The 24557-nt window shown below is 47.7% G+C and overlaps 1 long non-coding RNA gene across 1 annotated transcript in view; it reads right to left on the bottom strand.

Moving 5' to 3' along the window:
* Positions 1-16333, bottom strand: part of LOC137212133 (uncharacterized) — a 65856-nt gene extending 49523 nt beyond the window's left edge. The window contains exons 1-2 of the long non-coding RNA XR_010937373.1: positions 15569-16333; positions 10797-10869 (exon numbers count right to left, since the gene is read on the bottom strand). This is a non-coding gene — a long non-coding RNA (uncharacterized lncRNA). The remainder of the gene's footprint in view (positions 1-10796; positions 10870-15568) is intronic.
* Between the last annotated feature and the right edge of the window lie 8224 nt (positions 16334-24557).

The raw sequence follows: 24557 nt of genomic DNA, 5'->3' as shown, positions 1-24557 counted from the left end.
AAATGAGAAAACAGAAGAACACAAGAATATATTTAAGACAAGGACAATGTCCTCACCAGAACAAAGCACGGTTGACAAAAGAAACTTCGGTGAGAAATCCTGTTCTTACCCCATCACTTCCCCAACTAACCTAACGTCTGGACAGACTCGAAGTGGAGAATCTGCCACTTGGAGTCTGTGGATTCAGCCACAGATTAAGTATGAAAACATGGCTTCTTCCATTAAAACAACAAGTGTGCATGTCCATTTGACATTTGCGGGAGGCGAACAGGAAGTAAAAAAGAATCCTGAAATGGGTGTTGTCTCGTAATATACACCTTATTTACCACCTTGGGGTCGGCTCTGTGTACTTGCTTTGTGCCAAAACCCAGCCCCAAGACTCCCTCAATGTTCCTGAGCCTGGTGTCTATCGTTTTTGGAATAAACTAAATGTTTAGGAAAGTCTGGGAATTACCAGAGTTCAAAAGTACCTTTCTTCTGTGAAGGAGCCTAAAGATATTCTAGGACAACTTCCTGATTTGGGCCTGAGACTTTCATCCTGCTTCTGTTTGGTGAGCTGCTCGTCAGACCCCCGTCACCGAGCTGGACAGCGCGAGCTCCAGGTGACCCTTGAGAGGGAAACGGAATCTGAGACGTCAAAGCTGGAAGGGACCTTAATGATCCTCTCCTCTAACCCAACCCCCTCTATTTACAGATCCAAAAACATGAAGTCTGAAACCCACCCAGAATCCTGAGAGTGAATGCGCTTTCCTCCCTTCGTCTATTTTTGTGCAATTTTCCCATGGCAGCTGGCCAGAGCATCTACATCAGTAATGTCTAGAGGATTTATGAGGCCAAGCGATCCTTTGGGTTTCTACGCAGACCTAAACAGGAAACCCACACAAGGAAATGCCCTTTCTGTTTGCAGGCCGAATTCCCAGGATGCTTTCACCAGAGTGCCCCGGCTGGAACAAAACAAAGGCCTGGCAGAACAAATGCCCTGAGATCCGGAGGTGGAAGTGCCCTCCCCACCTCTCTCCACCCCCTCCCCACCTCTCTCCACCCCCTCCCCAGTCTTGTGCTAATTTAATGAGAACAAGTCTTGCTTCTCTCAGACCTCGACTTGAGGTTGCTCCGTTGGTCTAGATGCTGAATAGGGGTCAGGCTGGAGACTGCCACCCCTCGGCTCTCAGACCGAGTTCAAAGCTTTGCGCCTCTTTTTCAATTACCTGGGGAAACTAGGCAGCCCACTCACACCTCTCCTATTCCTTCTGCATGTTCCATTTTGCTTCCAGAGGGTGCCTTAGGGCTGAAAAAATTTGTGCATTTCCTAGCCGAGGCTTCTGAGTCCTTGGGAGCCACCATTGTGCACCGTGACAGCCTCTCAACCAGACACCGCTCTGCTCCCCTTTGCTGCAGCCTCAATAACCAGTGTCCTGCCAATCTCCTCTGCCCGTGTAATCAGTCCATCTGCCCTGTGTCCAGCCATGCCGGCCCGGCATGGCATGTTTAAACCTTTTCAGCTCTCCATGCAAGATTTAAAACTTCAGAAAGAGACGGTTGCTCAGGGCTGGACAGGAGGGAAGCCTGCATTCCCAGCTCAGGGAACAGAATGGCGTGCTGCTGACCCTTCTCCCCCTTCTCAAGGTGTCCCCTTGGGTTGACACTGCAAATAGACTCTGTCCTCCTTGGTTGCCCCCAGCCCTGCCTTCCCTTGGGGAAGAAGACTTAGGCATCTAGTGAGCCAACAGTATTATCAGGGCCTGTCTTTCAGGAATTACCAGATGCTGGGAAGAGGATAATGTGTCATTTCCTTTAACAAATAGCCTGGGCATCTGTGCATTTCCTGTCGAGCCAGCTGTTGAGGAGAATGTGATGTGGTGAGAGTGAAGGACTAACCACACTGTCTTTCACTCTCAGGTACTGAGGGGCCTCTCCAAAGCCTTTGGTTCCAATCCTCCGTTAAGAAAATAGTTCTGTCCTCTGTAGGCATGGGTGACACCACGAGGAGACAGCACCCGTTCAAAGTAAGGCTTTGGAAACAGGAGGAGTGCTCTAAGGGAAAACGACAAGGAGCCAGGGAATGGTGGGAGAAGGCTTGGAGTGATCAAATTGTCTACCCTTTCCCCCATATCATCCGGCTCAGTAGTGAACCAACACAGGCCACGGTCTTTGCGAATTTGCCCCCTCTCAGCCATCGCTACTAATCTGAAACTCTGGGGACAAAGCCCAGTGCTCTCTTTTGAGCCTTCCAGGTGATTTTGGTGTGCCCTCAAGCTTGAGAACCTCTGACCCAGATAGATGCATGTCAAGGGTTCTCAGAAGGCAAAAGAAGAAGAGATGGTATGAGATGGTTATCTGAGAAAATGCTTTAAAGACCTTGCAGCAGTGGGAGAAGAGGATGGGGCCTCTGGATGAGGCTATCTTGGAAAGAGAAAAATTCTAGAAATAAAAATGAAAGACGGTAAACAAAATAAAGATACAGCCATATCTCTTTTTTCAGACTGCACTAGTTTGTACTTCTTCCAGAGTATGGTTTAAAGAACATAAGAGTATATTCACAGAATAATTTTCAGTTCAAATAAAATGTGCAGTGTGGGCCCAATTATATAAAATGTATGTGCATATCAACTGATATATGGAAAAAATACTGGAAAATTGTGCATCAAAATGTGATCATTCCTGGGTGATGGATTATGGAGCATTTTTATTTCATTCGTTACACTTTTCTGGGTTTCCTCCCAATTTTTTCCAGGATAAATAGGTAGTTTTATAACCAAAAAAATTTTAATAAAGTGACAAGCTCGTTGGGTCAAAATGGTCATTTAAACAAATTTCTGTAGCTCTCTCCAGAGGCCAGCTCTTCAAGAATTTATGTCACATAGATAATTAGCACCACCTGTTACACTTGTGCTAAAACAGGGCATGAAGAACGTTGGATTCAGAATGTATAAAGAGATGATTAAACTCATCAGCTCCAAAACAAACCAGCACAGCAGCACCCTGGCCTCACTGGGGCCCAGCCCAGCGCCCTGGCTGCCTCCCCTGCCTGCCAGGTGCCTCTGAGGGAGATCTGGGTGCTGGGTGTTCTCTGCAGCCTGCAGGGACTGGCTGTCCTCCTGGATGGCTTTGTTCGGAAGCCCCAGCCGCCTCTCGGTTTTTACACCCCTTTTTCCTAACAGGGATAGGCCGGTGGCAAAAACAAAACAAAACAAAACCACTGAAAGGCCCTTAAAAGCCTAGAAAGGAAGAAAGGACAATGGAACGTGATGTAAGAGCAACTAAACAGCCAGTGACTCAGCGCTTCTGCGCCATCAACACCAGCTGCAGTCCGCGGTGGCAGCCGCAGCGGCGGCTCACAGAACAGACACACACACACACACACACACACACACACACACACACGCAGTGTAAACATCTCACAGCCTGGAGAGCAAAAATTCTGGCTCCTAGACTGTGCTGCTGACAAGACACAGAATCAACGATTTCTGGAGCTGCATACTTGGCAGAATGTATAAGGATGTTGCATGTTAATTCAGCTTTCCACTAACATCTTTTCCTAAGGACCTGGACATGTATCCCTGGGGTGAGATTCTCCAAACCGGAGCTAGTATCCACCTGTAAGCACAGCTATAGCTCACAGCTATTGAGTCCCTGAAACACCACAGGATGAAGTTTGGTTAACGTGGTAGATTTTAGTATTGGCTTCTCAAGAAGACCCGGGGGGAGAGGTGCAGGGGTGGGGGATGAAATTCCCACCCTTTGTGAGTCATGGAAGGGGCTGGGAGACCACAAATGGGAGTAGGACTCTGCCCCATGGAATTTTTTTTTTTTTTTTTTTTTTTTTTTTTTTTTGCGGTACACAGGCCTCTCACTGTTGTGGCCCCTCCCACTGCGGAGCACAGGCTCCGGACACGCAGGCTCAGCGGCCATGGCTCACGGGCCCAGCCGCTCCGTGGCACGTGGAATCTTCCCTGACCGGGGCACGAACCCGTGTCCCCTGCATCGGCAGGCGGACTCTCAACCAGTGCGCCACCAGGGAAGCCCCTGGGCCTGATTTTTGTTTCAGTCTCATGTAGGCACCGTGATGCCCTCCTCCTTCTTCCAGCTGCTCCTCACACACAGATTCTCTTTCCATCTGACAATCCTCTCACCCCCTCACCCCCTCACCTTCTCAGGCCAACTCGTGGATCAAATTTAGAATGTCTCCTGGCCTGCTCTCTCCATCGTGAGGCCCATGTTGGTTGGTTCCTACTGTCTGCGGTAGGGCAGTTCTTTCTTTTTTAAAAAAAATCTTTTATTTTTTTAATCTCTTTATTTGTGTGTGTTTCTTGGGCTGTTCTTTCTTAAACGAAGCCCTGTTTTCTCTCTCTCTATTTATTCCCACAACCACGGCTGCTGTAGCCTCCCCAGGAGTTCCCCAAAGTAGGTCTCAGACTGGTTTTCCTCTTGTAATTTGATATGAAGGAGGCAACGCGCCCCAGCTCCACCCCTCTTACAGAGGGCAGTCCAATCATAACTTTCCTCACAAATTCCCCTCTCTCCATTTTCTTGATCCTTCTATATTCCTTCACGGATGGGGTTTTTTAAGGGTAGTAAAAAGCTGTGTTGAGATATTTCTTTTGAAAATCTGCATATGGTCTGTCACAACACACACGCCTCAAATGAATATATTGTTCAACCAACCACCTGTGTGGGGCACAGACGAGTTTTCATCTATAAACTGGGGATAATAATATCTGCCCTCCTTACCTCACAGAAGCAGTGTCAGGATTTGGACAGGATCAGACAGGAAGTTCTGGTAATGCATGCCGTCAGTGGCGTGCAAGAGTCTGCTCATATCCGCTCTGAAAGCACCTTTGGAAACCCAACCATCATGTTCTGTGATATCATAAGAGTAGCTCGAAATCGGCCATGGTGAGAGTATTTACACCATGGAAATGAGCGGATGCTACACGTTAGAGCTTTCTCCCCTCTCCCCATCTTAAGGCAGCTTTTAAACATTTACCAGCACACCACTGCATGCAATTATAAATGCAATAAATCTTATCGTTGTATATTTTTTATATCTGAAGCCCTCACATGACATGGCTGGAAGATATGGCTCCCAGTTGGAGCCATAAGAAGAGGGCAAGAGAGTGAAGCCTTCACTTCATGTAGGAATATCCCTGGGAGTGGCCAGCAAGGATGTGCCGAAGGGAAGGACAATAGCGTTCTCAGGGCCTGAGGAAGCACCTGTTTTCTAGGAAAAGTAATTTACTAACAGATGGGAGAGAGAGGCGGGTCTGTGTTCCTCAGAGTGGACAGGCAGTCTGGGGCAGCTGGAGAGTGGCCCACCGGGCAGGGCTGCCCCATTTTCAGGCCTGGAGGAGTCTCAGCTCTTCCAGGCCTTTCCCAGGGCCCAGGAGCAGGGAAGGTGCACTCCAGCCCCACAAACAGTGTGGCCACCATGGCCCCCGAGCTGTGCTTAACCTTCTGGTCTTTGAAGGCAGCAGAATTGAGGACAGCGGAGGCCACTCACACGAGGAGGAAACAGAGGGGCTTCAGCAGCCGTTGGGGATGGTGGAAGCCTTTCGGGGAGCTGGCAAGGCCAGGAGGACCTTGGCTGTCTGCCCCCAGCAGGGATGCAGTCATGTGGCTTGACATCTTTCCCTATGGTGTGAGGATGAGCCAGACTTGGAGGAGGGGGCCAGGGTTGGTGATCATCCAGGCTCAGGGTGTGGAGGGCCAGCTCCTGGCCTGTGACAGGTTACATCCTGTGACAATTACGATGACCCCTGGAGAGGGTAAGCGATCAGAGGAAAGCCTGAAACTCAACAGAGAAACAGCCTGTGGTAACGACCCAGTGAATGAGGGACTGTCAGTGCCAGGTTCCTAAAGGAGCATTAAGGTGCTGGGGGTGAGGAAACAGAACCCCACACAGGTGAACTGCCTCTGAGAATCTACGACCCCTGAAGCCCATTCGAAAATCTCTCTACCACCTTGATTCTGAAGCTAAGAAAACCTTTACAAATCAAATCCACTCTGTTTTCTCTATTTCTCCGGGTTTGTTTTCTTCTTGGACTCATTACCTTCACTGAAACTAGGTCTAATTGGATTTTTTTCTTTCTCTACCGGCCATGGATAGCCCCATTAACATTCTAATACCATTAGAGAGTCTTTCAATTATGTTAGAAATTAAGCCTAACTCGCCATTCTTAAAAATGTTTAAATTTCCACGCAAGTCCCCTTGACCTGGTTTTCTTTTGTCTTCTTGGGCACAGAATCCCTGCTACTGACACCTTATGACTCACTGCGGAAGATCGGAAGACACCAGTGTCAGAGGGCAGTGGACTCTGGAAACCGAGGAGGGACAGAACGTGAGAAGAGCCGTTTCTTTCTGCCACAGGTCACAAGTTACGGGGGAGAAAAGTTGCCAAACACTAGCCTTGCTCCTTTTGAAAATATCAACTTAGGAGCATATAGACATGAGGAAGTGGAAATTACATTCTAATATAAAGAAATGCATTTGATTCGATGGTGGATAAATGACAGCTCTATCAGAGAGTAACGATAAGCTATATACTTTAATATCCACATTTAGAAAAGCAGTGAAGCCAAAAGCTGTGCTAAGGGGTCTCAGAACAACACCTCCAACCCCATCAGAGCATTCTTAGGCTTCAATGATAATTATCCCTGATCTGAAGGTAACAGGGCTTCCTGCAACCAAAAGTAAGTTCTGTTACCGGTCTGACTTTCCATGGATTCTTACTTAGGACAGAGGTCCCAGGCCCAAATCTACCCTGTTGCGCTGACAAGGACCTGATAGCTCTACTACACCAAGCCAGACCGAGCGTGTTTAAACAGGTGAAGAGACTGTCCCTCTGCCCCCAAATTATTATGCCTATTACTATACTACCATCTAATGGTGAGGTGCATTAAAACATAAACGTAACCTAGTCCAAGGACCACTGGCAAATAGTTATCATGTATCTCTCTGTCTCTCCAGATAAGTCACCAAGTGACATAGTTCATAAAACATGGCTCCAGATCTAAGATTCCTGCTAAGGAGAAGGTAATGAAATCTCTAATTTGCCTACCTGAGAAGAGATTGTGTCAACATCAGGGAGAACAGCAAGATTTCTAAAACACTCCCAAAGTGTGCAAGCTAAGAGAGAACTATAATTTCAGGATAGATGTTGGTTAAACTTTCCTATATATGAAAATTGAGTAATAACAGAAGGATTTGTACAATACAGTACGTGCATAATGAATTACTGTCTTACACAGAGAAGGATAAAAAATTCAACCACAGTCGTATGCAGAGACTATCCACTGCTCTAAAAATAAATCCCCACGGCAAAAGTCAGGTTTTAATTGTTATAAAGAAAACAGTAATATATTATCAACCCTTTGCCCTCTGCTCTCGCTGGTCAAGATTTTAGATTTTTTAAATCTATTTGGGGATTTTCCTTCAGTGCTAAATGTTGAAAGTGGAGATTATTTGGGGAAAGTTACTGAACCATGAAAACAAAGACTGCCCCCCCTCCCCCCTCTCCCCCGCCCTTTCTCCAAACACACAGGACACACATATCAGGGATTTTTCCACTTCCTGAGCCGTTCCATTAGTACCACCAATAACTCAACTCGAAATCCCATCAGAAGACAGACAGAACCTCAAGAACTCCTGGGATGCAGCTAGCTGGTCCACAGTGCATCAAGGCTGGGTGCAGAAACCCCAGAGCAGCATCTTCTGTGGGTGGCCTAGACAGATGACAACCAGATACCCGGCCAGCTTGTGAGGGTTGAAATGCCATGGGAACAGCAAGCAGGAGGGGGAGGTAGCATTAGGATACCCTGGAACACGGCTTCCAACACCCGTTATGCCGTGGAATTTTGAGAAACATCATTAATAAATTTACAGCAACCTAAAAATGCAAACTGCAAGTTGACTTCCATTCCGGGAAGTGGGCAGGGGTCAGCATAAGACCAGAGAAGAGCCTTCCTGGTTGAGATCCACATTGACGTGCGCCTTCCCAAACAGCATCCCTCCCCAACGTTCTACAGAACAGTAGAAATGGTGTGCTGCTGTTAGAAACACACCTCAGAAGCACTGAGCTGTGCAAAACCACCACATCTCTTCCTCTCCTGACCTTGATTTCACCCCATCACAGAGATAAAACCACCCGTCTAAATCAATGGTTCTCTAAGTGGTGTCCCCAAAAAGCAGCATTGCCCCAGAACTGCTTAGAAATGCAAATTCTTGGGCTCCACACCAATCCTACTGAATCAGAAACCCTGGGAATAGGGTCCAGAAATCTGTGTTTTAACAAGTTCTCTTGTGGAACTTGTGGATTCTGATGCCCACATAAGCTGGAGAGCCACGATTATAAATGAAGACACTGCAGGAACACACAGGGATGCAGTCTGTTGGTTAACTGACGGCAAACGAGGGTGCGACCAAGTTAGCTAAAACCTGCAGCTCTGGAATCAGCAGTTTCATCCTGCACCCTCAGCTCCCTCCGGTGTCAAGCACCATGTCATCTTGGTCCAGACTCCCCTGCCCTCACCAGCGTTAGTGGGTCTGCCCACCTCCTCTCCCTGGAAACCGGAACAAAGCACAGGACAGGGTTAGTAATCCACGGTACAGTCAAGCAGAGAGGTCCCCTGGGACACTACATCTCCTTATTTTGTTTTTTAATCTTTGGGATCAGTGGTTCACTTCCAGGTCCAGCAAGAATGGTTGGCAAGCCACGGTTGTTAGGTGGGAGAAACACCGGCCTGTAACACTGAGATCTCGTTGTGCTCAAAGGAAACGGTGTGGCCTTGCTGGCAGCTCAGGAACTGAGATAGCAACCAAGCCACCGACAGAACCTTGGGCGTGAGGGCACAAAGCAGTTGATTTCAGGGGTTTTCTTTTTCTCTGATAAATGTAAACGTTACATAAAAGTCTAAATAATACTTTAACTAAAACCCATACTGTTTTGTGTCACGTGAGAAGGCGGTGTTTTAAAGTCGTAAAATGACTGCACGTGGCCATGAGCTGGGAGAGGTTGTGGGTACAGAGGACAGAGTTAGAACAGGAAGAAAGGGGCGAAGTATTTCTGAAATACTTTTTAACAAAGAACATCCCCGTTCTTTTATCAGAAAACATTTCGACTGTGAGGTTTCCACATAGCTACTAATAATAACTTGTACATTTGCCTAGCTGGAGGCTGGAGAGCTGGAATTTACAAATAATGAAGAGCAGAATAAGAGCTGAAGAGGAAGCCAGCTCTTTTCCTTGGGAATAAACAAAACATGGTTCGGACAACCACCGCCTGAAGAGAGCAGGAAAGAAATCAGGCTGGTCCAGGAGACATCAGGCTATAGCTCATCAAAGCGTAAGGCTTTCCCGTCTCTGCTTCTACAGCTGGAGCCAACCCGGGAAGCCCTAGAAGAGAGCATCATCACCAAGGGCATTTCCCTCCCGGGCTGACCTTGGACTGCCGCTTGGTGTCACCTGTCAAAGCCAGTAGGCAGTAAGAACGAGTGCTGAAGTAAGGTTCCTGAGCCTCTAGTGCTTGTTCCAGGCTGGGGACGGAATGGATGTATCTAGACTGTAGAGTTCGTCTCCAAAGAGGACAAAGCCACATGGTGCTGAGCTGGCCCAGGAGCAGGCAGGAGGGCCTGTCATCTTTGCTCTGATCCAGCCAGTTTCACAGCCGCCAGAGCAGCCCCCATGGCACATTTAGAACCTCCAAAATGAAATCACCTGTCGCACTGAGGACCTGCTTTTGTTTTTATTTATTTATTTAAGGCTGTGTTGGTTGGGTCTTCGTTGCTGCGCGCGAGCTTCTCATTGCGGTGGCTTCCCTTGTTGTGGAGCATGGGCTCTAGGCACGAGGCCTCAGTAGTTGTGGCTCGCGGGCTCTAGAGCACAATCTCAGTAGTTGTGGTACGTGGGCTTAGTTGCTCCACGGCGTGTGGGATCTTCCCGGACCAGGGCTTGGACACGTGTCCTCTGCATTGGCAGACGGATTCTTAACCACTGCGCCACCAGGGAAATCCCTGCTTTTGTTCTTTGATAACCTCATTCCGTCAGTAAAGGGAAAAGATATATTAAAATACTCATCCTCTTCCCTTAACCCCGCCTGTGAATCTCATCCTTGCTTGGACAAACCCATTTCTCTTACAGGCAGGACGACGATGGAGGGGGGCAGGGGAGTTCTTTTGGCTGTACGAGAGGGCCAGAGGAGGGGAAACTTAGGCTAGAAACCCACTGGGTACCTCCTTTTTGTGTACCTATTGATAACTCGAATATACTCATTAGAGAATTTAATAATGTTAAGCATGCAGCTCAGCTGGGCAGCCTCAGCTAACCTTCCTGCACCCCCCCCCCCGTCCAGGTGCACAGCTGCATGGTGAGAACATGTCCCCGTCTCTATCACTGGGTCCCCCCCGCCCCCCCCCCCGAGAAATGCTGGGTGCTGTCACAGTCACAGGCTTTGTGAGGACCAGGTGCACCCCCTGCCCTCTCCCGACTTCCACACACACGCCGGCTGTGCTTCTTCCCGGAGCCTTCAGAACCTCTATCAACGCAATGGAAGCGCGTCGGCTGCTGCCAGAGCAAACTGCCAAGGAAGCCTGCAGACGCATTCAGTCTTATTAAAAGCCAATAACATGAACTGAATTCTTCACCTGGTTTCCTATGGGAAAAATAATACTGGGGAGAGAAAAAAAAGAGTGTACTCTGTGTGTGTGTGTGTGTGTGTGTGTGTGCGCGCGCGCGCGCGCGCTCTCCTCACTCTCATCTCAGAAATTTATTCTTTCAGCCAATACACATTTTTGATACTTACTATGTGCAAAGCTCTGTGCTAGATTCTGTTAACAGGAGTGAGACACAGTCCCTGACTTCCAGGAGCTCACAATCTAGAGGAGAAAATCATACGTAAATAAAAACTAGGAAATCGTATTATAAGTTCTGTAATAAAGGCTCATTGATCTGTTCAACAAAGATTTATTGTGCACGACGTGCCAGCCTCAAGTATGAACAAATAATTTTGAGAGCCCAGAGGCCCAAGATAACTGCCGTTCCTCTTCCAAACAGGAAAGATGCGCTATGAGAGCTCCCCACGCCTATGCTCTTAAAGGATAGAGTCCAGATCTTTTCATATACCCATCATACCTGGTGTGTGGCAAACAAAAATGCCTTCTACGCATGAATTTCCTGTCCTGTTATTCACCAGGCAATTTCAACCTAATCTTTCTTTGCCATTCATTCATCAATTCAGTAAACATTTATCGAGCACCTACAATGTGCTGGGAACAGGGGCTACAAAAACAAGAAGATCTCTGGTTGTTCACAGCTCAGTGCGGGAAACTAGCAAATAACCACCAGACAACACGACAAGTACTCCTTCCTGAGCATAGGATCCCTGTGGAGTGTGCACTGAAGAGGGGACTCTCACCCAGCCTGGGGCAGGAGGGAGGGGTCTGGGAAGGCTTTCTGGAGTGAAGCCTAAGCTGAGTCTCGAAGGAGGATGCATGGGAGTAAAACCAAGTTGTGTGCGTCAGAGGGACGGCGTTCCAGACAGAGAGGACAACTTAAGAAAGACAGAGAGGGGACATGCAGTAGGGGTTCATGGGGGCCTTCAAGCGTCCAATATCCTGGACTGGGCACTTCCGAAACCTTGATCTTGTCAGAGCTGCTTGGCGTCCAGTTAGCTTCCTTCAGCTAACCAAATCCTTGAGAAGGTGTAGCAAGTCAAAGCAAGGTGTTCTCAAGTCAGAGTGACTCTGCCTAGTGGGCCAGATGTTCGTGTGGGCCCTGGAATCTGGATATGTGCAGAGGATGCTGAGTGAGCATGAAATTGGAGCAAGTTGCAAAGCCAATGATCTTGTCATCAACTTCTGACAGCCCCGTATCTGTCTCCACTACCAGCTCCTCTCGTCCTCCTTTTGCAGCCAAGCTTCCAGGATGCAGCCCTTTTCTCTACTTCCTCAGCCTACATACTCCCCACCACACCGTAATCTGGATTCTACCACTTCTCCCCTGAAGCTGCTTTCACCTAGGTCACAAACGCTCTCTTTGCTGCTAAATACAGGGTTCCTTTTAGTCCTTCTCGTTCTTGGCGTCTCTACAGCTTCTGCCCCTGAGACCTGCTCTCTTCCTACCGCATGTTTCCTCCTATTTTCCCTCCGATGCTACTGGCTGCTATTTCTCAGGCCCCTTGGTGTCTTCCGTTTTCTCCGCCAATCCTGCAACTGATCGTTTCCCTCTCTATCCTACTCTAGGTGAGATCACGGCTTCAGTTGCCATCTATGCAGTCTAAAGATTCCCAAATTGCTGTCTGTGGCTCAAATGGCTTTTTAAAAAATTGTGGTAAAATACAAATAACATAAATGTACCATCATAACCTTTTTTTTTTGTTTTTGCGGTACGCAGGCCTCTCACTACTGTGGCCTCTCCCGTCGCGGAGCACAGGCTCCGGACGCGCAGGCTCAGCGGCCATGGCTCACGGGCCCAGCCGCTCCGCGGCATGTGGGATCCTCCCGGACCGGGGCACGAACCCGTGTCCCCTGCATCGGCAGGTGGACTCTCAACCACTGCGCCACCAGGGAAGCCCCGTGATTCTCTTTTATCATAACCATTTTTAAGCGTATGATTCAGTGGTGTTAAGTACTTTCACATTGTTGTACAACCATCACCATTGCCCATCTCCAGAACTCTTTGTCATCTTGCAAAACTCAAACAAGGCAGTCATTAAACAATAACTTCCCATTCCCCACTCCCCCAACTCCTGACGGCCACCATTCTACTTTCTGTCTCTATGAGTTTGACTACTCTAGGTACCCAATTAAGTGTAATCATACAGTATCTGTCCTTTTGTGACTCCTTATTTCCCCTTGCAAAACGTGCTCCAGGTCTACCCATGATACACCATGTGTCTGAATTTCCTCCCTTTTTAAAGCCGACTAATATTCCATTGTATGTATATACCACATTGTGTTCACCCATTCATCCATCAGTGAACACCTGAGTTGCTTCTACCTCTTGGCTATTGGGAATAATGCTGCTGTGAACATGGGTGTACAAAAATCTCTTTGAGACCCTGCTTTCAATTCTTTGGGATATATATATCCAGAAGCGGAATCACTGGATCGTATGATAGTTCCATCTTTAATTTTTTGAGGGACTGCTTTACTGTTTTCCACAGCAGCTGCACCATTTTACATTTCCACCAACAGTGCATAAGGGTCCCAATTTCTCTACATCCTCACCAACACTTGTTATTTTCTGGTGTTTTGATATTAGCCATCTTAACGGGTGTGAGATTCAAAGGACTTTTAGCAACTCTAGACTTATACAGCCAGCTGCCTACTGGACATCTCAGTCTGAATATCTTAGAGAACCCTGAACTCAATTTGCCCCCAAACAAATCTTTTTCCCCAAACCTGATGCCCCGTGGTGTTCCCTACCTTGGCAAACCCCACCACCATCCCTCCAAGTGCCAAAGCTGGAGATCTGGATGGCTTTCTCGTCAGTTTCAGCAATTCTAGCTCCCTGGTATCTCCTGAATCTTCCCACTTCTCCCCACCTGGACCCAATACTACCATCTCAGTTCATCTCACATCTGAACGCCCACAAAGAGTCCCTGCCTCCTGTCCCTGTTCCCTCTGATTCATTCTTCTCGCTCCAGCCAGTTATCGCTTTAAAGTGCAGATTTGAGCCCATCTTCTTCTGTTTCAAATCCTCCAGGGCTCCACCATGTCTTCAGGATAAAGCCCAAAGTCCTTAGAATGACAAATTCTGTAGTGTGGCCCTTTATGATCTGGTCATATGATGTTCTGATTCAAGCCTAATTTCTTGTCACTTCCTGGCTTTGTCTTCTGAGCTCATTTTGAAGGACTAGCCATTGCCCAATGTGTTACAGTCACAATGCCTCTCACCAGGAATTCTTGATCTGGAACATCCTTCCCCTCTCCAGCTTCCTCTCTTGCCTGACTCTGTTGAAACGTTACATTCTCTGGGAACCTCCCACCCTCCCTGGGCTGGGTGCTCTCTCCATGTTTCCCATAGCACTCACCACACTGCCCTCTCTCCTACACTGTGAGCACTTTTAGGTTCTAGACTCTGATTTATTTATCTTTGGATCTCCAGGATCTAGCACAGAGCTTCGGACATACTAAGTGCCTGTCTGAGTGGTCAAGGGAGGCTTCCTGGAGGAGATGACAACTAACCCGAGTCCTAATTAATGGCTAAGAATTGGCCAGATGAAAACAGGTCAAGGAATATCTCAGGCAGTGGAGGCAACAAGCAAAGATGCAGGTATGTGGTATAGAATGAGGCACCAGAGAACAGCAGGTTATTCAAGGTGGCTGGAGCACATGACATATGAATGACCAGAGACAAGCCTGGGGCACTTTTACCAGTAGACTCAGAGGAGAATCTATCGGGCAATCCTGGGCATGGTACCAAAGTATGGAACTATTATATAAGGTGAGTTGGGGCGACTCATGGGCACCAATATTCAAAATTAAAGAGCAGGGCTTCCCTGGTGGCGCAGTGGTTGAGAGTCCGCCTGCCGATGCAGGGGACACGGGTTCGTGCCCCGGTCCAGGAAGATCTCACATGCCGCGGAGCGGCTGGGCCCGTGAGCCATGGCCGCTGAGCCTGCGCGTCCGGAGCCTGTGCTCCGCAACGGGAGAGACCACAGCAGTGAGAGGCCCGCGTACCGCAAAAAAAAAAAAAAAATTAAAGGGCAAATGACAGATGAGAGATAAATGTGTTGTCCTCCCAGAGTATGTATGTTTGAATTAAGTGATGGTTGGGCCATTTACCAAGTAGCTCCTCACCCATATTTGTTAAACTCAACCACTAAAGCATTAAGATAAAACATACTGATAATAATAATAAAATATATAATATACACTAAAATATAATAATATTAATGAAAGGAAATATGACACTTCAGGAAATGAGTCAGAGGATGAAGGAGATGTGCATGAGGTCAGGAGAGACTAAGCTTCCTGAAATTGGGAACCACTAGTTCTTTCTACTCTCTAAAGATCACGAAGTCAGAAGGGTAAGGTGGGACTTCCCTGGTGGTGCAGTGGTTAAGAATCCGCCTGCCCATTCAGGGGACACAGGTTCGAGCCCTGGTCCGGGAAGATCCCACATGCCACAGAGCAACTAAGCCTGTGTGCCACAACTACTGAGCCTGTGCTCTAGAGACTGCCAGCCACAACTACCGAGCCCATGAGCCACAACTACTGAGCTCGCCGGCCACAACTACTGAAGCCCACACACCTAGAGCCCGTGCTCCACAACAAGAGAAGCCACCGCAATGAGAAGCCCACGCACCGCAGCGAAGAGTAGCCCCCGCTCGCCGGAACTAGAGAAAGCCCGCGCGCAGCAACGAAGACCCAATGCAGTCAAAAATAAATAAATAAACTGAAAGTCAAAATCAGCAGTAGGGTTACATTCACAAGTCTTTAAAAAAAAAAAAAGAAGGGTAAGGAGTAGAAGCAGAAAGTGTGGGGACAGAAGAGAAGAGGTTGAAAGGGGTCAGCTGGTGAGCATCCGGCAGAGGGGAGCGCTAATGGGGTGGGGATGCCGGCAACTTACCCTGCAGAGTAAAAGCCTTCATTCACACGTTGTTCTGTCCATGCCTAAGAACCTGAGCAGTGGGAGACGAAGTCCTGAATGTGCTGCCCCATGTGGCTGCAGACCTTTACCCTTTATTGTACAGGAACCTGCCCCGGCCCACGGCGAGATGGCTTTGGATGCCGACTTGTGTTCCTCCTGGCAATGTGCCCCCCTAAACTGACCTTCAACTTACTGTGTCCCTCACTGGGTCTTTGTTCTTTATACTTTTCACACCCTTCCTCCCCTGCCACTCAAGCCCCGTCTTTCTCATTCCTAACCCAGAGGGTTATGTTCACTTGATCAATCAGTCCTTTTACGTCATTGGGTTAATTTGAACCTGTTCCCACTGGCCTTTCAGAACTGCTCTTCCGCTCTGGCCGCGCGTTCTAGCCTCCCTTCCTGGATCAAACCCACCTGACTCTGGGTGAGACGGTCCCTGCCTGGGCTTTTCCCGCCTCCCCCGGACATAACTGAGAAGGGCTTGCCTAGGCTTGCTTAGGGGTTTGATGCCCAGCCTGGAGCAACAGGAAGGAGAAGAAAGGTCCCGTTGGCCCTATCAGCCTGGCCCGAGTGCTCTGTGATAGGCGGGGATGCTGACAAGAGAAGCCTGTGCAAAACCACCGCAGCTGAAAATAAAGAGGCTCTGGCCACAGAATCACTGAGCAAATTCAGGCCTTGGTCTACATGAAAAGCTCCCCGGCTAAGTCACACCCTCCACTGAGGCAGCTCAGAAGGGCTGGGGAAAGCTCTCTTTTCTGGGAATTGGGAATGTGGGAAACTCCCAAAAGGAGTCAAAATCCGCGGGCTGCAGGAAACGACGGCCAGGCCACGGAAACAGTGACCGGCTAGTTTTCGTGTGCTGCCACCTTCCGGGAGACTTAGAAACTGCAGAACTGCCGGCCGAGGAAGAGAGACGCTGACTCATTCTCTAGGTATTTTTTGTGCATCCAGATGTGGGAGGCATAAGACGGGGTCCCCGACTTTGATAAGGATACAGTTTAGGTAATTTGTTGTAAATGCAGTAGAGAGAAGTGTGCAAGCCAGAATCCTGGGAGCCCTCTCCACCTCCAATCCATGATCAAGTCTTCGTGATTCCACGGCCAAAATGCTCCTTAGATCCATCCACTTCTCTCCACTTCTGCTTCCTTCTCTCCTGAGTCAAACCAGGACTTTCCTTTTGCCTAGCTTCCTCCCTAAATATTCTCCTTCTCTCCATCAATGCACTTCCCTCAAACCATAGCAGCCTGCTTAAACCATTTAAGGTTGCTTAAATGGAGAAAGACCAAGCTCCCTGCTGCAAACCAGGGCCCCGCGTGGCCTGGCAGCTGCCTCATCTGGTGCCCGCTCCTCCTGACTCTCTCACATCCGCACACAGATCTTCCTTCCATTCTCCAGACTAGACAAGCTCGCTCTTGCCTTCTTGTGCTTCTCCGTCCCTTCTGCCGAGCACCGTCTTCCTCATGAGCCCCCTCTATCTACCTAATTCCATTCACCCTTCAGATGGCAGCTCAGACATCACTTCTTCAGATAACAGGTCCCTCTGCGATCTAATCTAAACTTTGTGTGCTTCCTTCTCACGGCAAACATCACAGTTTAATTCCTTTGTGCCCATTCAGTTGATTAGTGTCTCCTTCCCCACAAGCCTAAAACTCAACATTGTGTCACCAGCGCCTGGCATGTACTAAATGCTGAATAAATATTTGTGGAATGAATTTGAATGGGCCTGTGGACTTCTTACATTGAAGAAGGGAACAGTTCGGTTTGCTCAGTGAATACAGACATATACTCCCCACCACAGGAGTAGAACAGGGCCGGGATTTCCCCTGCCACCTGGTAGGATGCTCTAACCACAGTGACACCTCCCTCTGAGCCTTTCTGGAAGGCTCAGCATTGCTCTGTCCTGGGTGGATGGTCCTTAAGGTGGATCATTGGTGGCGGGGTGGGAAGGCTAATGACAGAGGGTGGCTGTGAATGGAGCAGAGAGCAGGGAAAGGGGGTAGCAAGAGACCATTCAAGTCAGAAGGCCACTGGACTGATCACCTCTAAGGTATGTGAAGTCCCCACGCACTTTCTCCAGGTGCCAGAGAGAATGATGCTGTATATACGCTATGAGGAGAGTCATCGTCACCCACTTGGGTGTCATTACCTGGGGCTCAGGCTGGTTGAATTCATTCATTCGGTAACCTCTACTGCGGTCTTGTCCTCCAGGAAGTTACACTGCCCTCGGCCCGCAGAGGGCACCCTGGAGGCACTTCTGCGCATCCTGTCCTGCACTCAGGTCCGCGGAGCCTGATGTGAAAGTCGCTGAGGCAGAAACCATCTGATTATAAAGCAGGCTGGGTGGAGGAGGGGGGGAGAGTTTCCCCCGTGTGGTTTCCGCAGTGGTGAGGTGGGTTGATTAGTCACGTGGCTGGTAGAACATACAGCAACAGAGGTACGTATAGCAGCCATTTGTTTTTTTAATTGCCCAGCGTTCACTTCCCCGTTATTGGAAATATCACCCCAGTTTTTGTGTGTGGAGTTAAGCCTCTCTCCTGTATGCACTCTTGGTGGGAAAGTAAATCAAGGGACTTTCCCGCACAGCCGAAGGGTGGGCACGTGATGCGGTCCAGGCTGTTCAGACTCTCTCCTGAAACTGTAACTTTTTTGGGCGGGGGGTGTGGGGTGGGGGGCTGCCCTGCACGGCTTGCGGGATCCCAGTTCCCCAACCAGGGATCGAACCCGGGCCCTCGGCAGTGAGAGCTCGGAGTCCTAACCACTGGACCGCCAGGGAATTCCCATGAGACTGGGACTCTTGAACAGAGCCAGGCATCATCAGCAATGAACACTTGGAGCACACCTGTCGCCTCGGTAACTCTCAGGTAAAGCAGCTGACCAGTTTCTGTTGGTTCCTGTCCCATTTCAAGACTGGGTGTCCAGCCTCCTGTCTACTCTGTGAGCTACCCAAGAGTGTTTCAACACACATCTCCTTTTGTCTGACTTGCTGAAGCAAGTTTTTGTTCCTTACCACCAAGGAACGGTGACACATTATCATCTGATTCATAACTTCCATTTGGCCAACTACAGATGCTGTGCAATAGTGCAAAGGCTTGGATAGGAGCTGCCAAAAGAGGAGGTGGCTGGGAGTGCCTGAAATGTTGGCCATCAGAGTCCTTGGAGGATAAACAGGTTGACACTAGTCGATGAGGATAGCAGGAGAATTAAGTGCACCATCTTGCTGACAGTATCTCCTACCATTAGGCATGAGCCAGCCGAGGGTATATAAACACAGAAGGTTGGAGATGAAGCCCAGAGATCACATATTCCAGGGACATTTGGGACTGGGGAATGTGCAGTGATACTCAGATGACCCCAGGCACAGATGCCAGAAGTGGTGCCGCAAGGGGGGATGTCATCAAGCAGAAAACTGAGACAAATGTCCCTTTCTGAAAAGGATATCCACCCCCTACTCCTGCCAGATTTGGAGAAAGATAGGCACGGGGTGGCCCCATCCTCTGCTGGAGAAATCATTCACTCTCAACAGTGAGAGTCTGGGCCGGGTCAAGATAAACTGGAACTACGGCAGAGGTGGTGGGTACTTGGCAGTGTTGGGGACAGACTTCTGAGGTGGAGTGAAAGTCTGGGTCCTCCAGGAGATGGCTCCTGCTTTATAGGGAGCTGGGGCCACGGGTGATGACACTAAGCTCTTGACATGCTCGTCATGAGCAGCTGGATGGGGAAGAGCTTAGGAGACACACCCCCTCTTCAGAGGGTGTGTGTGGGCAGTGTCCGTCTCCACCCAGGTGGCCCTGGGTAGTGTTGGAAGCCTGCTCTGTCAGACCAAGACAAAGTCTTTGCTCCACAAATCTCCTCATGTTCTGAGTCCATAAATGCTCTGATCCAAAGGCAGAACCCTACCCTTCCCTTGCCCCCTACCTGCCCTCAGAGCTCCAGCAGGCTGTGAAACACACACACACCCCCACCGCCACTGTGGCCATGGCCTGGTGACAGGAGTCAGGGACCAGGCCGCTGGCGTCAGGCCCATCCTCTCCGTAGTCATGAGGATGGGGGAGTTGGGGGCTGTGCAGCACGGCCCTGAGAAGGTGTACTTCAGGGATCTTGGTTGTAAGCAGCAGAAACCAATTCTAGCAGGTTAGAGTGGCAAATACACTGAAAAGATACTGGATAGATCAGAGAGGCGCTAGGACTGGAAAGTCAGACCCGGAGCAGACAGGAACAGAAAGCCCCAGTCCACTGCTGCTTGCACCGCGGACACCGCCCACACTGGACAGCGGACACCACGGCCACAATCCTGACACTTGTGACACTGGGGGTGATCGTGACTGTAATCTTGTCACAACTAGGAAGGATCCCTTCTTTGTTTCATTAACTCTCAAGTCTGACTCTAGGGCAGTGCCTCTGATAGGCTGAGTCTAAAAAACAAAACATAAGAGACAGAAAGAAAAGATTTCCAGTAGAACTCCCCTCTACCTCCACTTACTCCTTTACTTTTCTTTTGTCATCTGAATTCTTCCATACACATTTTATAAAGAAGAAATCTAAACTGCCGCTCTAGTGGATGTGGTGATGCCTGCCCTGGTCCCATCCCAGCCACTGAGTGCTGGCGGCTAACATGTCACAGCTGCTCCTTTTTCCTCATCTTCTCAGGAGAAATGCCCTTGGCTGGCAAGAGCTGCCTGTTGGGAAGTTACAAACCCTTTTCCCCAAGAGGAGGGGGCAGCTCCAGCCACTGACTGACTGATATGGGAGTACAAAAGCTGCCCCCGTGCCTCAGGGCAGGTTATGTTCCGGAGTGCCCCTCTGTTAGCCTTTGTCTGAGACCACAGCCTTCAGCTGAGTTAGAACTTAACCTGCTTGAAGCTTGCCCTCCCCTTACCTATTTTGCCTCGCTTTCTCCCTTACAGGTCTTTCCTGAAAACAACCCCTCAATAAATCGTGAGCCTGTCTCAGGCTCTGCTTCCCCAGCCCTGCTTTCATCCTCATCTCTCTCCCCTCTCACTCCAAGCCCTAGAGTCTAAGGTGTCTTGGCTTCTGCTTCCTGGGCAGACAAGTGATAGTGATGAAGGGCAGGCAGGAGAGAGAAGCTGGGCCCTCCCGCGGGAGAGACAGGTATTAACCCAGTAATCACTCACGTAGCTTGTAGGGTAGCGATCGAGACAAACCTTTTGAAGGAAAGTCTGTGTGAGAGGATCCAACCCAGTCCGGAGGTGGGGAAGTCTTCCCTGAGGAAGTGAAGTTGAGTAAAAGTGTAAAGTGGGCCGAGCAGAGCCTTCTCACACAAAGGCCCTACGGCAGAAGGGGATCTGGGATGAAAACAGGGCCGCTGAGATTGGAGCAGAGAAACCAAAGTCTAGTGGCGCTGCGGCTGCGGGGACGGAGAGGGCCAGAGGGGTTGACTTGGCTTTTTAGGGAATCTGGTCTTCATCCTAAAACAAAAGAAGCATTGGAGGGTATTCCGCTCGTGGGAGAGGGGTAAAGAGACACGATCCGTCTATGGTGGAAAGATTTCTCTGCCTGCAGCACAGAGAGAGGGTAAGAAAAGGAGTTTTATTTTAAGAGCAATGGGAGGTCACTGGTTGGTTTTAAGTGGGAGCTGGTATGATGAGATTTCTCCTCTGAGAACATCTCTCTGTGTAGAAAGCAGAGTAGAGAAGGGCAGGGGCTTCTGCCCCTGAATCAAGAAGACCAGTGAAGAAGCTCTAGCAGTGCCTCAAATGAAACCTGTCAATCAGATGTGGAGTGTGCGGGAATGTGAGGATGAAGAACACACCTGGCTTTGGGGAAGAATTTGATGCTGATGCCACTTACAGAGATAAGAAGGCCTGAGGAGTGAATTAAGCGAGGGGAACCAAGAGTTCCATTTCAGATCACGTCACATTTTAATATGCCCATTAGGTAACCAAGTGGAGATATCAAGCATGTGGTTTGATATGAGTTGGATTTCAGAGCTAAGGAGAAATGGTTGGGCCCTAGAACTGGATGAGATTATTAGGAAGAAGAGCTCCTGGGACCCAGAGCTGATGACAATATCTAATCCAGGCAGAATAGTAAGCACTTGCTTTGTGGAATATTTTTATTATAAAACTACATGTGTTATATAGGTTTTCTGAGTTGCAGATAACAAATGTTCACGTGGATAAACTCAGATATTCAGGATTTATTGCCATCATGCCCAAGAAAATACAGATGGGAACTTTAGCCCACAGCCTGACTTCATAATAACTCAGGGGCAGCCAAAAAGCCATATTATTTTAACATAGTTTTGAGGAAATTTCAGTGGGTCTGTGCTCCATGGAACCCAATGACCCTAACTAAACTATGATTATGTTTTATAACACTGCTTGCTTTAGGCCATAGAGCACAACGCTAGTGCATGGGTCTCTGTGAAAGGGCAAAGGCGTATATCAATTTGAAAGTCTGGCTTAAATGAAAGAATGATTTTAGATTAAGTAGGGAAATGAATTGACCATGTATTTTTCAGACTATCCCTCATAGATACTATTCTTGCAACCAAACTTTTGATACGTAGTCTTGGAGGTTATACTCCCAAATCGTATCTGAAGAGCCTGGCAGATAGTAGTTGTTCAATAAATATTGTCTGAATGAATGAGAGTCATTTTATGTTGCTGATTAAGAGCATACTTTAATTATGGACCTCCCTGGTTGCCCAGTGGTTAGGACTCTGAGCCTCCAGTGCTGGGTGCATGGTTCGATCCCTGGGCGGGGAAGATCTGCATGCCGCCTGGCACAGAAAAAAAGAACATACTTTAATTAGAGATAGGTCACTTGACTGAATAAAAGCCTAATGTACAAAGAAGGGCCAAAGGACTGTTCATAGGTGAACACATTTTATTTTAGAAAGCAATTTTGGTTTCTTTTTTGAATTATAACATATATATTTATTGACAACTGCTTGATGTGTTGAAGAGGTCACAAGAAACTGAGTACAATAGATTTTCCCCACTAGTTGGAGGAGAGATTTGGTTTCCTCTGGTCTCCTTCCACCATTCAGGAACTAAGCTCAACAAGTATTTATTAAGCACTTACTATGTGACAGGCATCATGTTATATACTAGGTATAAGGACTTATAAATCACTTTAGAAAACAGTTCTGAGTCGATTCCAGCACAGGACAAATGGGTGACTAAAGTCCAAATCTCTATGCCATGAAACATAGTCATGATAACTTTTGCTTAGAGGTTTTTTTCCAGAAGTATTAAAAAATGCCCAAAACAACCATTATGAAGTCTCAATAAAGTAGTCATAGAATGTCTAACTCCAGGAAATCAATTAGCTATATATATCTAGGTGAATTTCTAGTCTCTATTCTGTTTCATTGATCTGTATATCTTATCATATACCAATACCACACTGTCTTAATGAATTTAACTTTATAGTAAATATTACAATCATGGAATATAAGTCTTCCAACTTATGTCTTTTTCAACTTTTGGTTAATTCTAAGACTTTGCCTTTCCTCATAAATTTTAGTATCAGCCTGTCTGTTGGGATTTTAACTAGGATTCCACTGACTCTGTAATTTAGACAAATTGACATATTAATGTTGAGTCTTCTAATCCAAGAACAAATGATATCTTTTTGTTTATTTAGGTCTCCTTTAACTTCCCTCAGCAGTGTTTTGCCTTAGAGGTCATTCCATATTTTGTTAAGTTTATATAGCCATCTGCTGGTGAGCCAAATCTTGGGGCAAGGTGGGAGGTCATAAAGTCCTAATTTGTTCTGTTTGCCAATTTCTGTGGTGTAAATACTCACACCATGACCAGCTTCAAGCTCTCAACATGATGTCACCCAATGTAGAGTTCAGAAGAGATGACAGAATCACCTGTCGTGCGAGCCAGTTCCAACACACATAGGATATATTCATAAATATTTCATGGTTTTGTTGCTATTTTAAATTCCTGACATTGTAAACGTTGTTGAGCGATGGGATTTTTCTTGTCTTCCTTTAAAGAAAGTTAAAGTCTGTTTTGTTGGGCAGTTGAGTTACTTGCAAATCAGGCTGACCTTTTTGAATTATTAGAGCCTCATTTTGAGGTCTTTACTATGGGCCAGTTTAGCTCTTCTACTAAGACACGACACTTCTGAGGTCCTTACTCTGTACCCCAAGGGTTCAACAAGTGCTCTCCACTCTGCACAGTAAGAACTTAGGTCTCCCAGCCCTGTGTCAGCTTTGGGAATTGTTTAGCTTATAGATTCCCATCAGTTGCTCTTTGTTAGGCCTTGGGGGTTTCATCCAACATGTGCTCAGGTTAACATTCACACAAAGTCTCAAGGGAATCCTCATGCAGATTTCTGAAGCACTTTCTTTTTTTTTTAATTTTTAATTTTTATTTTATATTGGACTGTAGTTGATTTATAATGTTGTGTTAGTTTCAGGTGTACAGCAAAGTGATTCAGTTATACAGATACATATGTCTGTTCTTTTTCAAATTCTTTTCTCATTTAGGTTATTACAGAATATGGAGCAGAGTTCCCTGTGCTATACAGTAGGTAGAAGTGTGTATATGTCAATCCCAAATTCCCAATTTATCCCTCCCCCCTACCCCGCCCCCTCACCTTTCCCCTTTGGTCACCATAAGTTTGTTTTCTTTGTGAGTCTGTTTCTGTTTTATAAATAAGTACATTTGTATCATACTTTTTTAGATCCTGCGTATCAGTGACGTCATAGGATGTTTGTGAAGCACTTCCTTTATATAGTGTCTTCCTCTTTAATCCTCTGCCTTGCAAATTCCCTTGGCACCACCCCCTCCTCCACCCCATATACACAACACCAGTTTTGTCTCTTTAATTCAGCAGGATCTCATGGGTTTTAACTGGGTTCCCAACCCCTGCAGAGCAGTTTAAAAATTGCCTTCGGGCAGAAAGCTGGAGCCCTCATAGGGCTCACCTTATTTGTTTCTCTTATCTCTGGGAGCACATTCTTCGCTGCCTCTTGTCCCAATATCTG

This window comes from Pseudorca crassidens, chromosome 2 (assembly GCF_039906515.1).
Source record: "Pseudorca crassidens isolate mPseCra1 chromosome 2, mPseCra1.hap1, whole genome shotgun sequence".
NCBI classification, from domain to species: domain Eukaryota; kingdom Metazoa; phylum Chordata; class Mammalia; order Artiodactyla; family Delphinidae; genus Pseudorca; species Pseudorca crassidens.
Note: the sequence above shows the minus strand (reverse complement) of the source record. Positions and strands in the feature narration are given on the sequence as shown.